This window comes from Peromyscus leucopus, unplaced genomic scaffold (assembly GCF_004664715.2).
Source record: "Peromyscus leucopus breed LL Stock unplaced genomic scaffold, UCI_PerLeu_2.1 scaffold_335, whole genome shotgun sequence".
In the NCBI taxonomy this organism is placed as follows: domain Eukaryota; kingdom Metazoa; phylum Chordata; class Mammalia; order Rodentia; family Cricetidae; genus Peromyscus; species Peromyscus leucopus.
In genome coordinates, this window is record NW_023505217.1 from 6,325 (window position 1) to 17,438 (window position 11,114).

The 11,114-nt window shown below is 45.1% G+C and overlaps 1 pseudogene; it reads left to right on the forward strand.

The window, feature by feature from the left end:
- Positions 1–1,460: 1,460 nt before the first annotated feature.
- On the forward strand, positions 1,461–8,586 carry LOC114697164 (annotated as a pseudogene).
- The last annotated feature ends 2,528 nt before the right edge of the window (positions 8,587–11,114 follow it).

Genomic DNA, 11,114 nt, shown 5'->3' on the forward strand with positions numbered 1-11,114 from the left:
ATGTATATCATAAGATGGCAATTTTCTCAAGGTAGAAGAGGAACTCCAGATTTTCCTGAAGAGATACTGCCCGTCAAGTTCAGCTCATCCCTGTTCAGCGCAGACCTGGGCACCCCAGTGACTTCTAACGCAGGCATTGCAAGCCCTCACGACAAGACCCTTGGTCTGCCCTTTGCAGTGTCTTAGGATAGATACTCTGTCCTCTTTTACAAATCCTTTGCTTCCCCACCCTTCCCCAAACTCAAAAATGGGGTCGTAGACTGTAGTTAACTCATATGCCCCACATGCCTAGTGCATCTCTTGACGATGCCCAGCCTTCCTTAGAAAAAAGGTATATTCGCTGGGCGGCAGTCGCGCACACCTTTAATCCCAGCACTTGGGAGGCAGAACCAGGTGGATCTCTGTGAGTTTGAGGTCAGCCTGGTCTACAGAGCAAGATCCAGGACAAGTACCAAAACTATACAGAGAAACCCTGTGGGGGGGGGATGTATATTCTTTGTTTGACAGACATAAAGCTCAGCTGACTGAACTTCCATGCCAGGGCAGCTGTGAAGAGTGCAGTCAGGAGTATTGCTTTGTATGTTCATCTTAGAAATGAGTTTTTAACAATAAAACTTAGGAGTTACTGCCTTGTTTAAACTAAGCACTTGTCATCCACCTACCCCAATTCCTGTGACCTTTAGGGTAGCCTAGAGTGGCAGATTTTCTCTTTTTTGGGTGTGTGTGTGTGCTTGTTTTGTTTTTTTTTTTTGAGACAGTTTCACTGTGTAACAGCTCTGGCTGCCTAGAACTCGCTCTGTAGACCAAGCTGGCCTTGAACTCACACAGATCTCTGCTTCCCAGGTGCTGGGATTAAAGGTGTGTGCCACTACTGCCCACCAAGTGGCACATTTCCTTTTCCCCATTTTACAGATGAAAGAAACCAGTATTCAAAAGCATTGAGACACAGTCATAGAAGACCAAGCAAAAATTAAAAAAAAAAAACTCTTGCAGCTGGAGGTGTGGTTCTGTGACAGAATGTTTACAGGGTGATGCCCATTACAACCACTTAAATCTCTTCCAGTAGACTGGAATTAACATGAGTTGGCTATTGATTCTTTCTTTACCCACTTGCATTCAAGAATAAATGCTTGGACTTGGATGGTACCTGGTTTTGCTTCCTTTGAGCTTTGTAACCTCCAAAGGGTTCTGACTGCATCTTTCCAGGCTTTGCCTCGGTTAACCTTAGAGCCTGGAAGTTTCCCCAGGTTGGCCAAGCTTTCTCAGCAAATCAGAACTATAACCTGTTTAGAAAAGCCAGTGACAAGCAAGGGCAGCCTCGTGGGCTGGTTTTCTTCCTTTAAGCATTGGAGGTAGTTTTAGCAATGGCTTTTGCAGAGGCTTGTTTTGTGACCACTGAGTCCCTACTCTCTGGGGTTTGTGTCACAGGAAAGATCTCATGCTTCCCGGAATGGCCTGATATGAAAGGAGTCATACTTCCAGGTTTCCGAAGCTGCCCTGTGGGTGCCTTGTCCTTCAAGTGCAGGAGCCGGCTGGAACTATCAGGAATGGAAGCCAATGTGGGTAAGGATTCCAAGGCAGGGGCTAAGAGAGCCGAGTACTGAACTTGCTGATGTTCGAGGCCCTGAGATGCCAGTTCATTTTAGCTTTTCACTGAAGCCCTGGAATTTGAGCGAGCTGTCATCCTACTTCCTTGTGGAACACTTTATGGGTCTGTGCTTTTACTTTTGTATGCCAGAGGAACATGAGGGAACCAGAACAGTCTGTACCCCCAGCTAATTCTGGTTCCTTCTCTGGACCCTCCCAATTATTGACTACTTTAGCAGCACCAGGTGTAGAAACCGGCCCTTACAACTGACTCACTTCCAGAGAAAGGCAGGCAAGAAACAGTAGTTAGGCTCACTCTGAGGTTTTGGGTTGTCCGTCTCTCTTCTCCAGACTATCCAATCTGGCAAAACAAGCCACATGGGGCTGCTCGAAGTGTGGTCAGAAGAATTGGGACCAATCTACCCCTGAAACCTTGTCCCCGAGCATCCTTTGAGGTGAGTACTGGAAGGGTAAGGAAAGGAAAGGAGTATGGGAGGAGATGCTGCTTCTGTGCTGGAGATCTTGTCAGTTGCCAAGGCTTTTGCCCACTTTCCTAATGACTTTTTCATTTCCTGAGTGCTTATATAATAGATCCTGGTCATTGTGCCTTTCTGATTGCATACAGACATGTGACCACAACAATCAGATTGCAGTTGGTTCATAAATTGATAATCTTTCATCTTACCTTTGTTGCTGCTGCTAAGTGACTCAGATCTTACAAGCTTCCAGCAATGCATTTTATCAAAGCAGGTCAGAAAGCCTTTGCTAAACCCAAATCTCCAGATGACGTACATCAGAGCTGAGGCATGTGTCCTGGCAGGTCTCTCTCTACATGAGTGCTGTGACTCTTGAGTAGACCTGCTTTTCTCACCAGCCCTATGAGTGGGCCACTTAAACTCTATTTTTAGTGTTTCTCTCTGGCCTCAAATCCCCATCCTCTTCTTTCTGTCCAAATATGGCACTGCATTACCGGGCTGCTTTACAGGCTAACCTCTGTGTCTATGGAGGCTTTAGCTTCCACTCTACAGCATAGATTCCTGTCTGGACTAGGTCTCTGAGAACTGCTTCTGTAGTAGAAAATGAAATAATGTTCATTAGATGGTGGTGCTTGCCTTTAATCCTAGAACTTGTAGGGCAGAAGCAGGAGGATCTCTGTGAGTTTGAGGCCAGCTTGGTCTACAGAGTGAGATCCAGGACAGCCAAGGCTACTCAGAGGAAAAAAAGAACTCCTGGTGAGGCACCAACTATGTTAGATAGTTAGGGTAGTGAGTATGGGAAACAGACATGAAAGCATTGTTGGCACACAGAGGAGATAGAAACACATGCATGAAAGAATGTGGGCCTTGGGGAAAGAGAAATGAAAGAGCAAACCCCCCCCCACACACACACGTGGTGTGTGTGTGTGTGTGTTGTGTGTGTGTGTGTGTGTGTGTATGATGATAGCTACAGTCTGTGTAGGAATGGAATCCTGAGTTAGAAGTGGTATCAGGGTTGGTGTTAGGATTAGAAGTGTATAGTTACTTGACTAGTGTCTCATTACTATCCAGAACTGTCAAAAGTTTTCCCACATTTGACTATACCCATTGTCCAGATGCTGCTGAGCAAAGGCAATTAAGGACACGGGCTCTTCAAAGGAGTATATATGAGCACTATTAACATTTTAGTATATGGGGCTGGAGAGATGGCTCAGCAGCTGCTCTTCCAGAGGACCCAGGTCTGATCCCAGCACCTACTTCACAGCTCATAGCTGTCTGTAACTCCAGTTCTAGAAGATCTGACACCCTTTTCTGGCATCTGCGGGCACCAACATGTACATGGCACACAGACATGCATGCAGGCAAAATATCTACACACATTAAGCGGAGAATTCAGTCATTAAATAGCCTGATTTGTAACCAGGAAGCTTTCTCCTTACTCTAGGAAGCCTTCTTCACTCAGTGCTGGATTAGCTGTCCCATTTTGCATTAATCTGATTAGCTCCCCTCATGTTGGGTAAATGTTGAATTTTGCTTTCCTAGACTCTACCTAACATTTCTGACCTGTGTTTGAGAGATGTGCCTCCAGTCCCTACTCTGGCCGACATTGCCTGGATTGCTGCAGTGAAGAGGAAACATATGCCCGGGTCAGGTAGCTGAGGCCGTAGCTGCTCTGCTGGTGATGGGGAGTTTCTACCAAAAGTGGCAATCAGCAAGGAGGGTGTTTATGAGAGGCTGAGGCCAATAGGAATGGGCTTAGAGAGAAGCAGTAGAGCCTGTGGGGTGAAGGAATTTAATCAGGGGAGTTGTCTGTAGTAAGACATTTTTCTTTCTCTGCTTAGGAGTGATACGCGCCCGCTGAGACACACCTGGAAGCCCAGCCCTCTGATTGTCATGCAACGTAATGCCTCAGTGCCCAATCTTCGTGGTCTGAGGAGAGGCTCCTGGCCCTCAAGAAGCCAGCCCTGCCTGCCCTAAGCCGCACCACTGAGCTGCAGGATGACTAAGCACTTGCGCAGCCAGATTGCTAAAATAGTGGCGGCAGATGCAGGTAGGCACCCCACTGAGGACGTAGCATAGCAGGCTATCCTTTCCCCTTCCCTGGTTATTGAGCAAGATAAGGATGAGAAAAATTATAGTCTTTGATTCAGGAAGACTTAGGCCCCAGGGCTCTAGAGTTGATGTGAAGCCCAGATATTCTGTAATATCCTTTAGAATGTCCACTAATCATTTGTTGATTGGTTTGATTAGTAACAAATTTTTAAGTTAACCTGTCACACTGAGCAAATTCCTTCTCTTAGCTAACAAAATCTAATACCATCTTCCCAGCTACTTTTAAGATCACATATCCATGAACCCAAAGAACCCCCCCCTTTTTTTTTTTTTTTTGATTTTTCGAGACAGGGTTTCTTTGTGTAATAGTCCTAGCTGTCCTGGAACTTGCTTTGTAGACCAGGCTGGCCTCACTGAGATCTGCCTGCCTCTACCTCACAAATGCTGGGATTAAAGGCGTGCGACACCACCAGCACCATGAGACATATCTCCTTAATTATCCTAGCTCCCTTTCCTTGTCCTTTCTACCAGGGAGTTTCTTCTCTCTGTAGCCTTCTGCATACAATTAAGGCAGAGCCACTGGAAATAGAGAGGAGCCTGCCTTAACCAGAGGCTCAAAGACATAGTTCCTAAACCTTAACAGCTAGTAGAGCACGTGAAAGTTGTAGTGTGGGGGGCAGTGAGATGGCTCAGCAGGTAAAGGCACTTACCACCAAGCCTAACTACCTGAGTTCCATCCCTAGGACCACATGGTGGAGCAAAGAACAGACTCCTGAAAGTTGTCCTCTGACTACTCTGTGGCAAACCTGTACCCACACACAATAAATCAATGCAATAATTTCTTGAAAAATTAAGCCATAGAATATGAAAAATCAGTGTCATTTCTTAGGAACTCTGAAGACAGTTGTCTCAATTAAAATTGGGAAGTTTTGTCTAGAACACTTTGAGCTCATAGCAAAATTCAAAAAGTCAGAACACTGACACAGTTGAGAAAATGACAAATATAGGAAATGCAGGCCTTGCTTAGCTTCAGTTTAAAACAGGGCAGCCAACCTAAAGCTCACTGCATTGGGAGCATTTAGGAGTCGTGACTTTAAGTGGGAAGGAGTTTCCTCTCTTGGACACTACAAGAGCCTGTGCTTCTCTGCCTATGTGGAGCCCTCAATGGAGCAGAGTGGGGAAGGCTCCCTTGGGGAGGTCCCACCCTTGGCACTCTAGGAATGTCATGATGTGAATTCAGGGAATGAGTGTGTTCTGTAGGCAGTGTTTGTGAGATCACTGCTTCATTGCAGCCCAATGTCCATTATATCTGTTGTTTTCTCTTTCAGCTTCGTCTTCCATTAACGCCAGATTTCTTATCTCCAGGAAGTTCAAATGTCTCTTCTCCTTTACCTTGCTTTGGATCCTCATTCACTCTACAACTTCCTTTGTCATTAGTGACATCACTGAGGAGACTGAGGTAGAGGTCCTGAGCTTCCAACAGTACCCCTGCTTTGTTCTGCCAGCCCTGAATGTTGCAAACCAGAACACAAAGCTACCTGCAGCTCGTCTGAAGAGGATGACTGCATCTCTCTGTCCCAAGGCCAGCAGCTTTGCAGACATGATGGGCATCTTGAAGGATTTTCACCGGATAAAACAGAGCCAAGACCTGTGAGTATCTGTTAGGAGCTCTGGTAATCTTTTAGTCACTCATGGCTAAACAAGGTAATCGTGTTATTATATTCACAAAGCTTGCTGACTGACTAGGGCCTAGTTTTGTGGAAAAGCAAGTTTCCATTTGTTCTGTTAAGTCACCTCAACCAGCTGTTAAAGACTCAGCAGTTAGGAGCACATACAGGGAGGCTCGGTGGTTTAGAGCACTAGCTGTTCTTCCAAAAGACCCAGGTTCAATTTCCAGTTTTCCAGGGGACCTGACACCCTCACAGACGTATGCAGGCAAAACATCAATGCACATTAAAAACAACAACAACAAAAAAAAAAACCTCAGTAGCTTTTTAGTTTGCATACTGATAACTACCATGTTTCAATATGCTCTACCTTTCAAAGTTGGGGGATTGTATGACATGCTAGTGTCTCAAACTAGTAGACTTTTTGGTGGAAGAATTGCATAAAGTTAGAGATTTTATTTTTAAATAAAATAGTTTTGGCACTGGAAAGATGGCTTGGTGATTAAAGGGCACATACTGCTCTTACAGAGGACCCAGTACCCATAGTACCAGCTTCTGTAATCCAGCTCCAGGGGACCTTACACCCCTGGCTTCTGCAGGCACTTGTATTCACTCATATGATACTCTGTAATGCAAAACCTCCAAGTTCTGGACTTGAGAACCAAGTGTTTGGTTTGGTTTTTTTGAGACAGGGTTTCTCTTTGTGGCCCTGGCTTGTCCTGGAACTCGATCTGTAGACCTGGCTAGCCTTGAACTCAGAGATCCACCTGCCTCTCCAGAGTGCTAGGACTAAAGGTGTGGCATCACCACACCAAGCTTGAGACAGTCAAGCTTTTAAGATTAATAATTAGTTCCTAAATCTGGCTGCCCATCAAACTGATCAGCTTTGGGGTGTTGGTTGGCTTTTAAAGACAAGGTCTTACTGTGAAGCCCTGGCTGGTCTGGGACTCATTTTGGAGAGCTCTGCCTGCTTCTCTGTTGGGATCAAAGGCATGGACCATTACACCAACCCAGATTTGTACATAGTAAATTTTACCAAAGCAGAATACCCAGAGAATGGCGCTGTGGTTGACTTTACTCAAGTCTGGGTAATCGGGGCAGGCCTGGAGTTTGGAAGCAAGGCCACTCTCAGGACCCTGAAAAGTTTCCTTGGTAGACAAGCTCTAGAATTGCCTGAGGGAGCTGCCCTTTGCAGTTTCTCCAAATGTGCTTAGCTACTCTACCAAGGATCTTGTTCTTGGGCACCTTAGTTGGAGATCGACCTTGATGGCAAGTACCCAGTATAGCTGTACTTGTTAGTACCGGGCAAGGAAACTATCCTAGTCACTCTGGTCTTCCTGTCTAGCCACAAGGCTCTTTGGTCTCTCACTTCCCAAACATAGCTGCTGCCTCACCTGGTTTTGGTCGCTTTGAGCCCTTCTTCTAGTCAGTGTTCTGAAACATGCCCTTGTCTATCTCTCTGTAGCTCAAGCTGGTCTTGAACTTGCAATCCTCTGCCTCTGTCCCCTGAATGCTGGAATTATAGATGTTTATTACCAGGTCAGCTTCTGTTACTTGGCTTTTTAGACCAAATTATATCCAAAATTTTTGCCAAACTCTTCCATGTGTATCCTGGCATCTTTTTCTCTAATAGAAGTAGCCAGGTCAGCTTAAAGTTCAGAAATGTGATAGACCAAAGATTCTTCCTTTTACTTTCAGATTTAAAGTCAATCTTGGTCTTTGTGTATTGCCTCAAAGATCAGTAAGACACCTTCATGAAATGTGTAGAAGTTAACAGCTTCAGACAACTGTTTTCAGAGCATTCAGGACCCTCTCTTCTGTGATAAATGTGTGCCTACCCTAGAGTTCATTTTGTTCCCACAGTTCCTTATAATGTAAATGTTTTGCTAATGATTTTTATCTCTTATTAAGAAAAAATCTCAGCTCATTTAAGGGAAAATGCTGGTAGGATGTCTTGGCACCAGAACTAGTAGGGATCAGAAGGCTGAGCCAATCACTTACTGCAAGACCCTCTTGAGATTAGATCAGAACACCAGCAAATCGATGGGCCTTCATTTTACCATATTTTATAGCCATGTAACAAACAGGCATTTGGGGCTGGAGAGATGGCTCCAGCACTGGCTGTTCTTCCAGAGGTCCTGAGTTCAATCCCCAGCACCCACATGGCAGCTCACAACCATTTATAATGGGGTCTGATGCCCTCTTCTAGAGTGCAGGCATATGTACATGCAGCCAGAGCACTCGTACATAAAGTACTTTTTAAATAAATAAATAAATAAATAAATAAATAAATAAATAAAAGGGCAGTCTAGTTAAGAGATGGGATCCAGAAACAGCTTGGTTTTAAAAGCCAGAGGTTGACAGTGACTCCATGTCTTGGTGCTGAATCTTCCCACGGGTGTAGGAACATGCACTGGCAACTGCTTCACAGACTAGCTGTGAAGATTCAGGAGGTGAAAAGTGCACACAGAGCATGACCCAAAAAGAGCAAGTACTCCCTAAATATGAACTCTTGTTGTGTCTGCAGGAGCCGGAGCTTACTGAAGGAAGAAGACCTGCTGTGCTTATCTCTGAAGTCCTTAGGAGGAAGTTTGCTCTGAAGGAAGAAGACATCAGTAGGAAAGGAAACTGACAGCACTGACTGCAGATTCAGTCTCATGCTCCTGAACTTCAATAGCTCCTTCCTTGCTGCAGATGTCTCTGCCTCAGAAGTCTGCAACAGTCTTGCCAACAAGCTAGGGCTTGGGCTGGAAGAGAAGAGCTGGATTATGTGTTACTTGCACTTAAACCTGACAGAAGCTAAAGTCTGTGGTGTGAGATGAGGCATTTTGTTACAGGTTAATCTGGTAGGATGGAGTGTCTGTTTAAGAGGTGAAGTTTGTTGTTTTTCTTAGTCTGTGTGCAAATAGGCCCTAACTGAATGCCTCAGTTCACTGCATTAGACTCCATAATTGGTCTCTCTGGACGCTTTGTGCACAGCTGTCACTCTCAGCCGCCTCCCTGCAGCACCACGAGGCTAATGGGGAGTGGCTCTTCATGTTCATATTCACAGGGACGATCTTATGCTGCTCCATCATAAACCCACACCAGTGCCAGCAATCACCTTTTTCTTCTAGCTATAGCGGTCAGGCCACTGGGCCAGCCAAGACGTGGCTGCAGCAGGGAGGCTGGGCTATTTTTTTCTTAAACATATTTTATAAAACTACAACCAGATCTACCCTCCCGGGCCTCATTAGTTCCACTGATTGACATTTTTTTTCTTCCATGGACTTAAGTCTAGGAAGGAGAAACAGGGAGAGAAAAGAGCATACCATCCTTCTTCTAGGACAATAACTGATTTCTCTGGGTTGGGCCAAGATTTTATTTACTGCATCATGCATTGACTCAGGTGCCCTCAGGGCCCTTTTCTCTATGGTATGAATACTGCGTGTCTTGAGTTGAAGTACTACCTGACATTAAATGAAGATTTGGAAAAAATGGTGCATTTTCTTTGTCCATCCGAGTTTTGACCACAGTAGCCTTGGGGAGGGCTCCTGTTTAATTGTAAGGTATGTGAGCTTTCTTAAACAGGCTCTTGACTTACTACTTTCTTGCCCTTAAGACAGTGGTTCTCAACCTTCCTAACACTGTGTTCCTTTAGTACAGTTCATGTTGTGGTAACCCCCAGCCATAAAAATTATTTTCATCGCTACTCCATACTGTAAGTTTAACTGTTATGAATCGTAATGTAAGTATCTGATATGCTATCCCAAAGGGGTCATGACCCACATGTTGAGAACTACTGATTTAGGAGAAAATTTCCTAGGGCTAAAGAAATGACCCAAAGGTCAAGATTATTGGCTGCTCTTCCAGAGAACCAGGTTTGATTCCCAGCACCCACGTGGCTGTTCACAAGTATTTGTTCCTCCGGTCCAGGGATCTGACACACTCTTCTGCCTCATAGGTACCAGGCACACACATGAGGTACACAGACATACATTCAGACAAAACACCCAAACATCTTATTCTAAGGGGTTCCGTCCTCCTTTCCATAGAAAATTTCCCAAAACTCCTAAAAGCAATTACATCTTGTAACTTACTGTTGTTTGCATCCTGGAGGCTATTTAAGCCTTAGATGTCACACCTGTGATGAAACTGCTGCATGAACAGTGGTGCTTTGGGAGAAACACGGGCAAAATCAGTGATATTTGTGATTGGCTGACTTCAGGACAGTCACACCACTCCCTAAAAAAGTTGAATTGGGGCCAGGTGGTGGATGGTGGTGGTGCACGCCTTTAATCCCAGCACTCAGGAGCAGAGGCAGGTGGATCTTGTGAGTTCGAGGCCAGCCTGGTCTACAGAACGAGATCCAGGACAGCCAGGGTGACACAGAGAAATCCTGTCTTTAAAAAAAAAGGTGACTTGGGCTGGCAAAATGTCTCAGAAGGGGGAAAAGAGCTTGCCACACAAGCCTGATGAGCTGGGTTTGGAACCCGCACAGAGGAGTCGTCATTCCTGGAAGCTGTCCTCTGTGTGGTACCTGCACTCACTCGCACGGCACTGTTGCCTTTTCTCTGAGCAGATGTCATTGTAGCTCAGACCGGTCCAGTACTCACTATGGAGCTTTGAGTTGAACTGAACAGATGAGGATCCTGTCTCCTAAGTTGTCATATCCAGCTAAAAGGTGGCTTTCTGAATTACCACTAGAGCCAGCTTTCCAGACATTAACCAGGATTCATAGCTTTCCAGTGGAACTTCCCTCTTTCTCGTGGAAGAGTAATAAAAAAGTTAGGTTATTACATAGCTCAGATTTGGGAAGGGGAAGATAAAGCAAACAACTTTTTAAAAATTGATTTCATTTTATGTGTATGAGTATTTTGCCTGCATGTCTGCGTGCACATGTGTGCCCAGTGCCTACAGAGGTCATGTGGGTGCTGGGAACTAAATGTGGGTCTAAGAGTAGCAAATGCTCTTAACAGCTGAGCCATCTCTCCAGTTCCAGGTAAACAGTGTATATAGTTAACGATTAAAAAAGAAAGAAATGTGGGCTGGAGAGATGGCTCAGCGGTTAAGAGCACTGGCTGCTCTTCCAGAGGTCCTGAGTTCAAATTCCCAGCAACGACATGGTGGCTCACAACCATCTGTAATGAGATCTGGTGCCCTCTTCTGGCCTATAAGCATATGTGCAGATAGAACACTGTATGCATAATAAATTTTAAAAAAAGAAAAAGAAAAAAATGATCATCTGCCATTTGACCTCCCGAAAACCAGCTACACACGCCTGGGTTGAGGAAATAGGCGTCTCTTAAAATGCAGTTGGGAATAATGGTCCCAAGCTTATGCTTGAGTGGTC